Source organism: Rousettus aegyptiacus, unplaced genomic scaffold (genome assembly GCF_014176215.1).
Source record: "Rousettus aegyptiacus isolate mRouAeg1 unplaced genomic scaffold, mRouAeg1.p scaffold_m13_p_2, whole genome shotgun sequence".
NCBI lineage: Eukaryota > Metazoa > Chordata > Mammalia > Chiroptera > Pteropodidae > Rousettus > Rousettus aegyptiacus.
Genome location: NW_023416295.1, coordinates 29,785,794 through 29,798,074, shown reverse-complemented (window position 1 = coordinate 29,798,074; position 12,281 = coordinate 29,785,794). Strand labels below are relative to the sequence as shown.

The 12,281-nt window shown below is 38.2% G+C and overlaps 1 protein-coding gene and 1 long non-coding RNA gene across 12 annotated transcripts in view; both read right to left on the bottom strand.

Moving 5' to 3' along the window:
- Positions 1-12,281, bottom strand: part of ANKRD44 (ankyrin repeat domain 44) — a 274,950-nt gene that overhangs the window by 198,349 nt on the left and 64,320 nt on the right. The window lies entirely within an intron of this gene.
- Positions 348-10,662, bottom strand: LOC118613665. The gene is made up of 2 exons (XR_004955641.1): positions 3,286-10,662; positions 348-2,809 (listed from the first exon to the last, which is right to left on the bottom strand). It is a non-coding gene; the product is annotated as an uncharacterized LOC118613665 (long non-coding RNA).

The following is a 12,281-nucleotide window of genomic DNA, read 5'->3' as shown; positions in this document are numbered from 1 at the left end:
CGGTACAGTTTTAGAAATCAACCTGCAATTCAGACTTTGGGCCTAATTACATCACAACAAATGAGAGATCCTAAGAGCCATGAAATATTGAAGGTCTTTCAAAGCGTTAATCTTTTCTGTCAGGATTTACAATGCTATTTCCTCCTCAACTTGTATTCAAATTCCCAACCTTGATTAGCAGCAGCATCTGCCAGTTCTGTTCCAAGCAGCCTGGGTGTAGAGGAAAAAACACAACAAGTCACACAGACCTGGGTTTGAAAATTTACCCTGCTGCTTGCAGGCTCCAAAACTATTCCTCTCGCTGCTTGTCAACTTACCCACAAAACCAAGAGGAAATCACCTATCCCCCTTGGTTGCTGTGAAGATTCATGAGAACAAGTCATGAATCGGGTATGGTTTTCAAAAACTATTGTCCAGATCTGAAAGTAATATACAAGAACTAACTTTTATTCAGCAGAGGAAATGAGAGGATATTTCACCCTAAAAATTTCTCATTATCAGTGATCCAACAAATTTCTTCTGAACAAACTAACTAATCGATGCACTTGAAAGAATCAATGTTGCTGTGGGGAGAACTTGTAACTTTTTGGTCTGTCTTCCCTCCCTTCATCTTAGGAACTGTCCCTCCTAAATACTTGTGATCCAGATGAAACCGTTAACATACTTCCCTCAGCTGTTCTCACCACATGGGCGGGCACACGACCCAGGCTGACCAGTCACAATTCTTTTTTAGGAAGTGATTTGAATCTTGGGAAGAGAGCAAGGGTGACCTCTCTCCAAGACACTGAGAAAAGGTGCACTTCACCATCTTCCTCTTCCCCTTCCATAACTGCCAGAGAGTAGACTTTCCACTCTGAACTAACATCATCCCACACATAACTACCTTTTCTGGCCTTTTTCCAGCAGAAAAACATTTCTGCCCTCATAAGCGTCAACCTCTGGGAAACACTACCTTTCCATCCTGAAATGGCATGAAACCTAAGGGGGCCAGTGACTGGCTTGTGAACAGGAACAATGACAGCAATACAACCAAAATAACTCTTTTAGCAAAAAGAAAAAAATAAATAAACTCAACCACCATGACAAATAAAAAGGCAGAGCTGGCTGATCTGTAAAAGCTCCCAAACAAATCACCAGCCCCAAAGAGGAGCATGAAGATCAAGAAGGGGGAGTTGTGGCTATTTTCTCAGTACTGTTTGCCAGGTGAGCCTGGTTTTGCTGATGGAGCGAGATCATTCCATTTACTTTGCACTTTTTTCATGGCCCAATTATCTTCCATATTACTAGGCTATATAAATCACAATTATCTGCTGTTTCCTAACTGTTCATGTGTTTTTCAGTCAGTCAAAGCTCAAAAAGATGTAAAGAAAGATCCAGAGTGACAGATGCCATGTAAACACCACCAGGACTTGACTCAGAGGGTCTAAAACCATCCGTTTTTCACTAAGGTTATATAGTTCCTGAAATGAATTTAATGGGGGAAGATACTAGTGTTCTTTAACATGGACAATGCTGGTACCATCATTGCCCACTTAAAGTCAAGCGATACAACTAGAGAAAGACTATTATTTGCTTGGGTGACATAACAGACTCTCCTGGAAACGGGCAGCAAAAATAGCACACTCTACTCTTTATCTGAAAGACACTTGAAATTGTTGTGTAAAACAATTAAGAAATTAAACAACAGGAAAATAGCTAGATAACAAGTCCAGAAGAGGCTATTTTCCACTTTAGGGCAGAGTAGTAATGATTCTGAAACACTCATCTAGTCTTCTCTGAAGTGTAAGCAAGCACATTCAGATTTTTATCCTCTGAGGTAACAAAAATGTGACAGAGTTATTTAACCACTGTGGGATCCAGTTTTCTCATCTGTTAAGTGAGTGGATTGGATGTCGTGTTTTTTGTTGTGGGGTTGGTTTTTATTGTTTGTTTGTTTTTTCAGCTCCTTTCCAGATCTAAAAAATCTACAGTTCAGCTCAGAATACACAACCCCCACAGAATTTCCAGAAAAACATTTGAGTAATTGGCCCCAGAGGAAAGGATATTCGGTCACAAAGCCCTTCACTCTTGGACTAAAATGTTCCCTCAGCTTCCTACTGATAGATAGAATAAGACTGCCAATAGCATGAGAGCTTAGGTTATAAATAAGAAAATTAATAGGCATAGTTAAAACACTAGAATGATAGAAGGAAACAATAATTATCAAGATCAGGGCACAAGAACAGGATGGATTATTATTTGCTTGGAATACTCTAGGAGAAGTCTTGTAAAATGCCAGACAAGTGGAAAGACTATTATCTTGTAAATAAAAGGATAAAAAGACATTCGAATTAAAGAGAGAGAGATTTAAACATAAGGAATGGAAAATGTTTCCTGAGGTGATTTTCTCCAATACTCTTTCCCCTCCAAATTCCCCAGAACAAGAGTCTCTGTCTTCTCTCTGATGAGCCACTATCCTGATTCCCCTTTCACCCCTCCATTCTCCAGGGATGTCTAAAATACCAGTGAGACACACTGCTCTTCCCAGCCACCTTTTCCGAGCTTAGCTATACACTCACCTTCACCTTACACACATTACACAAGGCATTCTAGAGCCAAAGTTAACTATTTGCCTAGGTTTTCCCATCTTCGCACCATTGCTCAAGCCGATTGCTCAACTTTGAGAACTCTTCTTTTAATTGCTCCCAAGCCAATAACCACAGTTCAATAGCCGGCTTCTCCATGAAGCTGCCTGTGACCCCTCGCATGGTACACTCTCCGCCTCCCACATGTCTCTGTCACATACTGAAGGAAACGTGCCCTCCTGGAGCTGTAGAAAGGAACAATGAAAAGTTAAATACTGGATATCCAGGAGGTAGAGTTAAAAAATAGTTTCCTGAAGCCCATTAGACTTCCCAGAATGGAGAAGGGAGGTATAACTTCACTTTTTTTTAAGTGTACAGTTCCATCATTAAGAATATCCACACTGCTGTGCAACCATCACAATCACCTATCTCTGGATTATGACATTTTTGCTTACACTAGTTTGAGTGGGATTTCTGTCACTTGCACCCAAAAAAATCCTACTAATAAATAAACGTATAGTATAGATTGATAGACATAAGAAATCCATAAAGGAAATGAGGGCTGTTTTAAAAATGATGAAAAAAGCAAACTTTTCTGTCACAGTGAAAGCAAATGGGACCTTGAATAAAGGTTCTTGAGAACAATCAGGGTCTGGCAAGACCAGAAGATAATTAACAAAATGGATCATGCACTATAAATCACTAAAAAAGAATTCTTTACCTTTATGTTTGTAACAGGAGAAAGCCCTAGGACACAAAGGAAGCTTGCATCTCATCTCCCAAGGGAAGAAGACATTCTACAGGAGAAATTAGAATCAGGCCAAACAGACAACTCTCCTAAGGCAGAAAGAAGCCTTAGAGAATATGGAAGGAAGTAATAAAAGAATGAAAGCCTTAGCAGAAAAGGTTCCCTTTATTTTAAAAAGCTGCTCCCATATTGTCCTTACACATACAAATAATTTAATAAAAATACAACAGATGAATATTTTAGGATCATTTTTTTCATGTCACCTGAAAAGTCTATGCAACATAAATTACTTTGAAATCAATCTAGAAAACTTACATCAAACCGAAAGTATACAATATTTTCAAATGTAGAAAAAAACAAAAGAAAAAAGTCATCACAATATAATCCTTTTTTATAGTTCTTAATTCCCTCTTAACCATGTATTTAAATTTAAATAATATTTTATTTTATTTTATTTTTTAAATTTTATTTTCTGCAGAAATAAAATTTGTCATTATCATACCTAAATATTTGGTTATAAATCCTACAGTGTTATGATCCAACAAGGAGTTAGATTAGCTACTATTATGTTCTTGGTATCATGTTTGTTAGCCTAGAAAATGGGTTCTCTAGATAATGGTTTTTTCTTATTTCTCCACCTTTTCTCTACTCTTCAAAGTACTGTCAGAGTTTATTTAGAGACAAGGAATATGCCCTGGAGAAAGAAATGTGATGGAGAGTTGTCTGGGGTGAACACTGGCATTTTGCTGGGTAGCCAGATTCGATCACAAACACCCTTCGCTTTGGCCAGGAGGCTCCACAGCCAGAAGACAGATGTTTCAGTTAATTGTTGTGTCAGATTGATTATATTTCTGGGGTAAAAGGAAAAAAAGATTGCAAACACAGCTCCCAGCTAAAGCATTTAGTTTGCCCACAGCATTCAGTCTCAGAAGAATCTTCCCTTAGAAATTTACCTATTAATATAAACCAGTATTATAACCTCTGAGATGTTTGAGCCTTTTTATTAAATGGGCATTCAGGAGCCCACTTTATTTGTGCTCACAGGCAGATTTACAGACGATCGTTTGCTTTTGAGATATATGGGATGTGAAAATCATTTTTACAAAAACAATTGGGAGAATGTAGTCTTCTCCTAAATTTACATAATTTGAATTATTGTGAAATGTAACTGCTAATCAAGGAAACCTTTTTTAACATAATAGTTTGGTGATTTGACTAGCAGGCCTGACTCAAACTCCTGCTTCAGCTTCCACTACAGAGAAAAGTCATTGCTAACGAGGAAAACATAACTCAGATTGCCCCAACCTCCTCCAGGGAAAAATTCCCTGCGGATATGAAGCAGCAGAGTGAGGGGCTCAGGAGAAACACATTTATCCTTCCCACCCTCAGTGTCATCGTTCACTTATTTTGAAAGTTGTCAGCAAAAGGACAAGGTAGTATGTTACAATATGTCTCTTTTCACCAGAGATAACCTAGATAAGTCCTAAAGTCAGAGATGGAACACAGCGGGGGGGTGGGGGGAGTAGGGTAGTCACCTTAGTTCACCCACAGGTAAGGACTAGAGAGCAAGATGGACTGTGAGAGACAACCTGGTGTAGCAGGAAGTTTGTAGCGTAAGGGCAGGAACACCAGTTTCTAGTCTTACTCTACCCCATCTTGGGTCAGGCTGTATTTATGTGTATTAGAATCTCACTTTTGCCATTAGTAAAATGAGAACACTTCACTGCATGTTTAAGATCCCTTCTAATACTAGAACCCCAGTATTAAAATACTTCCTGGACCTCTCTTTTGTGAGGCTATACTAGGTAAGAATGGCACCTAGAGGAAGACAGAGAATAAAGGTTTATAGGACAAGAGACTGGCTTTCTAAGGTAGACAATGTTAGGTAATCATTCCTAACACTGAGTGCTGTAACTGCCTACCAGGATCTGCTCTGTCTTTTTATTTCTCTTTGTTCCCCCAAACCACCTACCGCTGCCCTGACAGCAGACTCAGGAAGAAGAGGAAGATGGTAAGGAAGGAGGCTCCCAAATTTCTGCCGTAGCTGAAAGTTCTAAGGTAGAAGGCCAAACAAACACCGTCCCAAGAGTGGCAAGTAATGAAACTAAATATTTTCTTGAAGGATCAGAAACTTTCATGAAAGTTTTATTTAAGCCTGGAGATGCCTATCACCTGTAAGTCAGGTAGCTTTAAACACCATTTCATGCTCCTCTTCTTCTGGAAGATTTAGATTTCTCCCCTGGCCCAAGGACACATCCTCTTTCCATCACTTTCTCCTCCTTGGTGTTTCACTAGGTAATGGTAGCTCCAACGCCAGGGTCAGGAGAAGTTTAAAGAAAGGGCATCATCCTCACCATCCAGTGCTGTGCTCATTCTGTTTGCTTGCAACAGGTTTCCTTAGGTGAAATGGTCGTTTCATGTCACTCCATCAGATTGCCTTCCCGATTCCTGATTCTTTTTGCCGTTGTTGTTTTAATAAAACTACAACAGGATTTCTATTGCTTTCTTTTCTATTATTAAACTTGGAAATACTTGAAGCACACAATCAGTTCAGACACTAATATTACAGATACCCATGTATCTACTACCTAGCTTAGGAAATGTAACACAGACCCATCGTTCCACTTCACAGTGAAACACTATCCTGATACTGGTAGTTATCCATCCCATACGTGTTTTTAAATATTTGCTAGGCGTATTTACAACTATAAACAAAGCAGCGTTTTAGAGATTTATATAAATAGAATCGTAGTGTATAAATCCTCCTGGAACTTGCTCTTCCCAGTCAACATTATGTTGATTTATTTATGTTTATTTATGTTGATGCATGTAATTCTAGTTCTATCATTTTCACTCCTGTATAGTGGTATTCCACTGCATGAAAAATACCACAATTATTTATTTCTCCATTTCGGTTAGGTTTGTTTCCAATTTACTTATCCGGTCCCCGCCCCACCCCCACCCCTTTTCTTAACAAACATTCTGCAATGAACACTCTTGCACTTGCTTCCTCATACACAGATGTGAGGATTTCCCAAGGGTATAAACCCAGGCGTGGAATCACTGGGTTGTGCGGTATATCCAACTTCAACCTGACTATCTCCAAAGTACTACAAATAATTGTAATAATTTATACTCCCAAGAGCAATGTGTGAGAGTTCCTGTGTATCAATATCTCATCTACCATTTGTTATTTTCAGATTTTAATTTTTGTAAATCTGATGTTTCTATCTACTTGCTGTGTGCTTTCACCTATTACTTAAACAACAATAATTGTTGGAGAATTAGAACAGGAACCAGACATAATATGTGGTCAAAACGATTAGTTGTTATTACATTCTAGCCTCATATTTGAAATATAAAAATAAAGCTCTCTATTAAAAGTAGACATGTAGGGAGTATTTGTATCCTTTTTGGAGCTTTGAGTTTCAATGTTTATTAGATTACCTAGGTGATGAATTTGGGGTCATTTTGTTTTCTTTATTATGCATTTCTGTACTTACAAAAATAACACCCAATATTTTTTTTTAAAGCTCATTGGATTTTTAAATACAAATTCAATTTTCTTTCCCTTTTCAGGAAAAGGAGTCCAGAGCTAGTAATGAGTATCCTCACTGATTATTTTAAAAGAACCTCTGTCTTACCTAATTATATCTGCTCCTACCTGATGCAGCATGAAGTCATTTACTATCTACTTTCCTCATATAGAACTGTTAAAGGTCACAGGCTCTAAACTCAAAACAAATATGAAATTTATCATGTATATAGTTGGTGACTTCCTGTTTGGAATAAATAACAGTTTAGAATCTTGCCTAGATTCTTCTGACACAAAAGAGGATTACATAGCCAAAGCTTTTTATACCTGTGATGGGGAGGGAGAAAGGGAAAGGAAGAGAAGTGACCTTGGGCTTGGATTTGCTATGACCCGCTTATGTGTTAGATGATAGCCGCCTCTGGGAATCTGAGACCAAAGATTTGAACTAAAAGCACTTATGACAAAACCTCTGATCCAGTAACAAATTTTATCCCACACATCTTAATTTTTCTTTTGGTATCCAAGTATAAACTATAAAATAATTCAGCTCAATTCCTATAGAGTTAATCATTTGAAATTAATAAAAAGAACATTTGATTAATGTTATATTATTCAGTGTATTACATTTAAAAATAAAACAAGTTTGAGGAAATTTGATTCTTAAGGAAAAGTAGTTTGCAAAGACTGGAACTTTGACTTAAAAACAGACCTAATAATTTGACATTTATAAAAATATGATTTTCTCCCTTTGGACTTAAAAGGTAGTGTGGGTTAGAAATTAACATGCTTATCTTGAAAGCAGTTTGCAACTCAAACATTCTCTTACAGGACTATGAAAAAATTCTCCTAGCATAAACTTCTGAGGAAAAATACTTTTGGTTACCTGAAAACTAACAATTCCTCCTTTCTGGCTATATTAAATTCTCTAACTTTCCCCTATTTTCAATGTTTTGTAGAAGAAAATTTTTATGGTTTCCCCTGGAGAATTATCTTACAAATCAATAGCATAACTTCAATAATTTTTCAATAACTTTCCTATGTTTTCCAAGACAAAAATGATTAGTGTTCTTCATTATAGTAAATCCATTTATGAACTGCTGCGTAGTTTATAAACCTCCTGGTAAGAGACCAACTATACATATTTTAAGGGCCGCATGCCCTATCAATTGAGCTAGCCAGGTGGCTAGAGACCAGCTATACATATTTTAAAATACACTTCAGAGCTAGAAGGAATTTTAGAATCCTTCTAACCAGGCTACACATTTGAATACCCTGGAAAGCCTTTAAAAATACTGATTTCAGGACATACCCCATACCAACTGAATCAGAATTTCTACGGATGGGGCTCAGGCATTTGTATTTTTTAGAAGGTCACCGGCTGATTCTGACGCATAGTGAAGGTCAGGAACCACAGATCTGGCCTAATTACCTCATTCTATAGGTAAGAAGCTGAGGCCCAAAGCTGTTAAGTGACATTCCGAAAGTCACACAGATAATTAAATCACATAGCTCAGGTTAGAGTCCACGTCTTCAGATTCTTTCTTCCCTACTACCTTATCTTCTTTCATAGCTAACTCCATCTCTTCTTATGAAATTAGACCTCAGAATTTTATTCCAAAAAGGGACCACAATTTTTACCCAATTCCCTGAGTTACCAAAAACGAGCTCTAGAATAGTCTCATTGCTACCTTTATGCCCAGCAGTTTGCTGCTATTATGACAAATGCATTATCCTGTGATACAGAAAACACCCCCTCCTGTCATCTTCACCAGAATACAGCAGACTAATTCTCAATCTATATGAATGGTTTTTCTTTATTGCTTCCACCAACCCCTGTCCTCTGATACTTCACTTTACAAGAAATAACCACCACCTCTTCTAAAAAACTTCATTCGGTGGTAAATTGAATTTCTAGCATAGGGATGAACTAAAAGCTTTCATATAAAAGAAATGGCTTCAGGGTAACTTCTTGAAAAAGGAATTATTTGCTGACGGGTGGTCTGAAGCTACTGCTTTCAGGGAAAACTGCACATGGGGCTACAGAAATAGAGTAGGAGCTGGAAATGGGCCAAGCTCTTTAAGTACTGGGTGTCATGTTGCCATCGCTGGCCCCTAGCCAAGATTCTGCAAAGGAAAATGCACAATTAATCGACCAGGAGTTTGGTGAACTCCTCCTGATACACATAACTCGAGGTATGAAAACTCCTGAAAGGCTTGGTTCTTTGCTGCCCCCTCTCATGCATTATGTCCCAATCCTGCTGAACTATTAAACATTACCAAGAAAATGTTTTGTTTTGTTTTGTTTTAATAAAAGTAATCTGCTTCGAGCAGGAAGAAAAAGATGAATAACCTGTGAGAAAGAGGTGTCAGAACCACAGTAGAGTTAAATGAGAACTGGATCAGGAGTCCAAAGACCTTGTTCCAGCCCTGCCGCTCGCTGGCCACGGATGTTAGGGCAAGACCACCTCTCAGGGCTTCATTTTCCTCATAAGCAAAGCAGGGATAACACCTTATCCGACTGCCCTCTGGGTTGGTTTTTAAAAACCAAACAGATAATTTATATAAAAACATCTTTATAAAACTGCATATATATATATATATATAATTGCTAGGAAGAATAAAAGAAATGAAAAAAAAAAAACAAACCTATATTACCAGATAAAAAGTTAAGAGGTTTAGAAGTACTACATTCCTTTAAAAAAGACTTGACTATAGAATGATTCAACGCTATAATGTCGTGATGAACAACTGAGACTGCTGAGTCAGACAAACTTGGAGTCGAATGTTAGCTGAGTCGGGTTAGCTCTCAGAGCTTCACCGTCCTCACCCATACAGCGAAGATTATGGTGGCAAGTCCTCTTAGAGGTCTGACAAGGTTGACATGAGAGATTCATGCGAAGAGCTGAGCTCAGTGGCTGGCACACGGTCAGTGCTCCCTATGTCACAGAGTGGAGGTGAATGTTAGGGATCAGACGTGTAAAGTGATGGCACATGGAAAGCTTTCAATAGACGGTCTTCGTTACTCTACGTGAGTCACCAGCTCTCCCTTTCGACACAACCAGAAATACTGCTGACAGTCGCATTTGCAAACTCTTCCCTTTCTCACCAAAAGATTTCTTTTGACCTGGTCCAATTCTGTACAGGCTTTGAGTGATATCAAGTAGACTGTGAGGGTTCTAGATAACCACCCTCACTTTTCTGTATCATCCATGTTCTAGGGGCCCCGGATGCTGTGCGTTTTTCAAAATAAAAGCAGGAAGTGCCCCTTAGTAATTAGGTCCATGTCCTATAGCTATTTGATCCTATAGCTAAATCAGGGGGCCTGGTAGGAATCCAGCTAACTACCAGAATTATGAGACATAATGGGCAAAGGAAACAAACCAAAGAACAAAAGCTACTTGAAGAGAAGTTATATGAAATGTTCTAGAAGTCTCTGCGATAGACAATTCATTGTCGCTGTTCCAACCAACGTTTTCATTCAAATGAAGAAAAACATTGAGGGAAATCACAAAAAGTTAAGGCAAAAAACATTCACTTAATGTGAAATTTCATATAATATGTGAAATACACGTTCATATGTAAATACAATACAAATAACATTCTCTTTGGAAATGTTAAAAGTATTAATTGAGTTCCTTGTTCATTCAAACAAATAATATAGGCTCTACAAATAATATAGGCTCCTGTGTAGAGACTTAGAAAATGCAAGTGAGAAAATTTTAAACGAATTAGATCCTCCATAATCAAACCTCCTAGAGATGATGCTACTAACATTTTAGTATATAGTCTTTCATTTTTTTCCTGTCTAAGTATACGGAAAAAATAGAAAAAAATTCCCCAAAATGAGTTATAATAACTCTAGCTAATTAAGACCTTAAAAAGGAGTAAAGATCTAATGGATTAAATAATGGTAACTAGTTTCTCCCTTTAATTACCGCATAATTAAAACATATGAAAACAAAGAGCTTGGCATTTAGTGATACTGATAGATAATATTTTTAAAAACTTATACTATACCAGTTATGAGCCTAAAGTCCATGTATAAATAAACCCTTTTTGTTCTCACAATGGCCCTATGAAGTGAGTACAATTACTGTTCCTGAAAGCAAGGCACAGTGAAGTTAAGCAACGTGCTCCAAGGCCACACAATAAGTAAAATGCTGAACCTGGATTAGAACCCAGGCAGGAGGGCACCAGAGTCCATGTTCTTATCTACCTTGTTTTGCTGCCTCTCAAATAGGGTGTATTATCACCAAAGAATCAAAAACAGACCAACTCCCTTATGCTTATCTAAAACTTGGCAGTAAATGATGTATAGTATAGTGATCACTGAGAGAATTACAAAGCTGTCAAACACACTAAAATTCACAACACACTCAAATAATCTAGGAAATAAATATTGATTAAAATAAACTACAGAGAACTTGCATTTCATAAGCAAAGATGGAAGAAGGAGATTAAAAGGTGGGATTGGTGTCAAATGCAGCCAACACAAGCTATCTTCAAGGATGCACTGCCTGTGTTTAGGTTTATGACTTAAAGGTTAGACTGCCAAGAATTTTTAAAAGGGTTGATGCATCTGTGACTGCATTTCCCCAGAGCACCATAACTTGCAGTCTTGCCAAAATTAAAGAAAAGGATCAACTGCCCTCTTTCTTCCTCTGCCTTAAGAATGTCACCATTCGAACAGTTGTGGAGAATAAAGCTACTATGAATTCAGCATCCAGGAAGAATTTTATGCTTGGATTGTAACCAGAACTCCTTACTCCATGACCAGATCCTAACCCTCTCAAAGGGCAGTTAACAGCAGATCCAAAAACTCATCCCTTCCAAGGAAGATTCTGAAAAGGAAAACCACGCGACCTAAGAAAGTGTATAATTAACTGTATCATAGGGAGTGCTTTGATAGGGGTATAGTCTAGGTTATGACCTGTGCAGGTCACCAGGGTAACCAAGAGAAGTGACATTACTATTTTTATGACATGCGAGAAGTACCCAATAGAAGAGAGGGAGCAAGAGAGGGTATATTAGCAAAGCTTACTACTATATAAAACATCCCCTAAATCTCAGTGGTACAGCAGAGTAAGAGTTTCTTTCTCATGTTACAGTCCAGTGCAGATCGGGAGAGGACTGGGCTCCCTGTGGCCACTGAGTGTCCCTCAGGCCTCTTCTGCCTGTGGCTCTATCATCTCCCAAGGCCTCAGGATCTTCTTCTAGACCCTGTGCTTACAATCAACAAACCAGGAGAGGCAAAGGATCACGGGGGAAGTTTAACAAAAATAAGACCAGAAAGTGGCCACCTTCCATTGGACAAGACTCAGGCACCTGTCTCCACACAACTGAAGGGAAGGCTGGAAAACGGGCCCAGATGGAAAACAATGCAGGGTTTGATGACATACAGCATTATCTCTGTCATGAGATAATGGAAGAAAAT